Source organism: Dysidea avara, chromosome 12 (genome assembly GCF_963678975.1).
Source record: "Dysidea avara chromosome 12, odDysAvar1.4, whole genome shotgun sequence".
Classification (NCBI taxonomy): Eukaryota; Metazoa; Porifera; class Demospongiae; order Dictyoceratida; family Dysideidae; genus Dysidea; species Dysidea avara.
In genome coordinates this window covers 21,423,585-21,427,532 of record NC_089283.1, presented here as the reverse complement: position 1 = coordinate 21,427,532, position 3,948 = coordinate 21,423,585, and positions in this window count along the sequence as shown.

Genomic DNA, 3,948 nt, shown 5'->3' with positions numbered 1-3,948 from the left:
AAGTGGGGGAGCACATGTACAGGTGAGTATTAATGTATGATATTGTATTACCTGTATAATGCTAAGTGTTAACCGGAAGTCACTAACATTTGATGTCCTGAATATGCTAACTGAGTCCCTGATTCTTTCCAGAATTGACTATGCTTTGCCTGTGTGGGGGGGCACCTCTCAACAAATCACGTGTGGCACGTCTACAGCACAGAGCAATTCATGTGTTTGAGAAAATATGATCATGTCTCTTTACATCGTCACCGATTAAACTGGCTACCGACCTCACACCAGATTATTAAGTCAGCCTGTGCCATGTGTCGCCACTACCATCATGATAAACAACTTTGTTTGCTCCTCGATCCTCCTATTATGCTCGGAGCACAGCATAGTTACAACACACAGTGTAAAGATTGTTTTGTCAACCCACTTAGTTACCCTTTATCAACCACCAAAAAATATTTCTGTTCCTCTGCTACACCATGGTGGAATTCTTTCATGAAATCTATTACAATTGATTGCAATTATAATTCCTTTGTATTCTTGTGTGTGTGTGTGCACCCGGCGTGCATGTATGTAGTGTGCGTAGACTATGACTACTTTATTTGATTTTTAATTAACCTCTTGGTAATCGGTATAGCTGTTCTTCCTTACCAGAGCATACTCATCATACAGCATACTTCAAGTTACTGCCAAAGCTACTAAGCTAGTGGTAAAGTATACAGGCTGTGCTTTCAGGCAGTGGTCACCGTCGACTGCAATAAAATAATGACATACACTGATTAAACAGAAAGTTTTTAGCTAAGAATTGTTGTCACAGTTAATAAAATCCTCATGATCATTATTGTTTGTCCACTCCGATGGTAGCAAGTATGAATAAGTGCACATAGATGTATGATGAGTATTAGTGCAAGTATTACACCAAGAGCAGTTTAAGGTCCCAGTATTCCTATATCAACGAACAAAATACAGGGGATTTATTACTTCTTGCAATATTGGGAGTGAAAAGCGTAGAGTGTGGCATGGCTTCTTACATGTTAACTAGCTACAAACATGTATAGTTCACTCCCATTATGGTGTATGTTTACTGCTATCATTCCTAATATGGACTATAGAACAACATTCTTTGGTCAATTAAAGAAGCCATGTGACGCTCTATGCTTTTTGGATTTTATCTTCTGTGTTGCAAGAAGTAATAAACCCCCTGTAACATGGCAGCTGCAATTCAACCTTTCACATGTTTGCATTATATCTAACCTAAGTTAATTTGACTTTGAAGTTTGAATAGTGGGTAGTCAGCAATGTGCTGGTAACACCTAGGGGCACAGCCCAAAAGATGCATGCAATATCGTAATATGTACATAAGTAAGTATCAGTACAGTTATAGGAAATTTCCCTGAAAAGTGGTAATTGAAAAGACTGCTTACTGCTGGCCAACTCGCCACAATCGTACACTAGTATGGGTTAGCTGATCCATATAGTGTAGTACACTTTGGGAGTGTTTGCAAATCCTCTAAAATTTTAACATTGCTCAACCTATTAAAAAATTTGTCCTTCAAAATGTTTATGCTATATATGCTATACAGTGTGCAATATGTATATTACTGGACAACTGTGTGAGTGTTGTGTTGTGTGTGTGTGTACAATACACAGGTGTATTTTGGTGGTATTCCTCACATTCGTAGTGCACCACACACACACACACACACACACACACACACACACACACACACACACACACACACACACACACACACACACACACACACACACACATGCACGCTACATACACAACACACACAAACAAGCATGCACACTACACACACACGCGCACACCGCACACACACACACACACACACGAGTGCGCACACACACACAAGTGCGCACACACACACACAAGTGCGCACCCACACCACAGACACACACACGCACACACACACCACACACACAGACAGACACACACACATGCGCGCGCACACATACCACAGACACACACACGCACACGCACCACACACACACACACACACCACACACACACACACACACACACACACACACACACACACACACACACACACACACACACACACACATACACACACACACACACACACACACACACACACACACACACACACACACACACTACACACACACACACACTACACACACACGCATACATGCACACACACTATAAAAAACATAAAGACTGTATACTACACAAACACACATGCTCCAACACATACTACAGACTCAACTTACACTACAGCATGTATTTGCACATTAGAGCACAAGCATATGCACATATTCTTATGGAAATTTAATTTTGTGTTGTCACTATCTTTATGTAGGTGCGATAGGGTTGTGTATTACAAGTACGAAGTTGTTCCCTGAAAAGCATTTCAAATGCTGGAACAACTTCATATTTGTGGTGAACAAGCCTGATTTGTTCAAGCATACATAACTTTAGACGAAGAACTTTCAATGATCTGAATGAAAAGACATGTGTTTGCCCCTTTCTGACCCATGGACATCACCAGTCTACAATCATATTGTCGGCTCTTTATTGTGTCCCTTGAATGAAGAGGATAATCCAGCTGTGATCACATCATCCATGTATATCATTGACTGTGCACATGCATAATGTATATATGTTCAACAGAAATTATTTTGATTGGCAAACACTACATATACACTCATGAGTTACAATGTACATTGATATCAATCTACATGTGCTAACGTAACAGTGTTGTTAGCAAAATTAAGCTGTATGGCTTCACACAAACAAGGCAATAGTGCTTGAATGACTTGAATGTTGTTACGTGATGACCGTGATGCATGATTTCCCTTTTTTACCCAGCAGCTACAGCTAACTGTACATCTTACTAATAGATGTAAATCGATCATTACCTAATTGGCTCATATGGCTTCCAGAATATCCAAATCATAAGACAGGTGGTTAAGTTGACTTAATCGTTGAAGCAGCTACAATATCACTGCAGAGAAATGCCGATGGTTTAATAATGTGGCCACGCAATCATGGCAACACCCTGCCATATCATTAATGAGGGTGTGGCATACCTATTTAAAGTGGGATAGTCAAGTTTCATTGAAAGAACACCTAGTAGAATGAAGCATTACAAAAATATCATGACTTTTTTACGAAATTCATATCTCGATGAGGAACTTTACATTGTCCTCGATTCTTTTATACATATGTAGGCATAGAGTATCACTATCCATCACTTAAGTTTCATGTCTTGAGACGGCCAGTAAGTATAGGATTATGGAGTGGAATATTTGAAAATTGAGGTTTGTAGTTTGACCACGAGACACGCCCCATTATTAATTTCACACTTTGTAAACCTTTTTGGTGACCTTTGTGACATTTTCCACTATTTATAACATCAAAAAAAAAGTTTAACAGGCTTCTGTTCTGATTTATAAAATTTGGTGGATCTCGGCAGGGGCACGCCCACCAGCCTCAAATTTTACATAAAAAGGTGTCTTTCAAGGTAGGTAATGGTTTAATATGTGAAGAAACATTGTACATCTCAAAGTGTCCATGTTACAGGCATAAAAGTGATTTTTAAATCTAAAATCTCATTTTTAAAAACATGGTCTAACTATACTGTAAATACTATATATATAGGCAAAGTACTGGTGTTGAGCTATTTGCAGAAAACCCACCTTTTGGCCTGTAACATGGACAGTTTGCAATGTACAGTGTTTCTTCACATATTAAACCATTACCTACCTTGAAAGACACCTTTTTATGTAAAATTTGAGGCTGGAGGGCGTGCCCCTGCCGAGATCCACCGAATTTTATAAATCAGAACAGAAGCCTGTTAAACTTTTTTTTTGATGTTATAAATAGTGGAAAATGTCACAAAGGTCACCAAAAATGTTTACAAAGTGTGAAATTAATAATGGGGCGTGTCTTGTGGTCAAACTACAAAC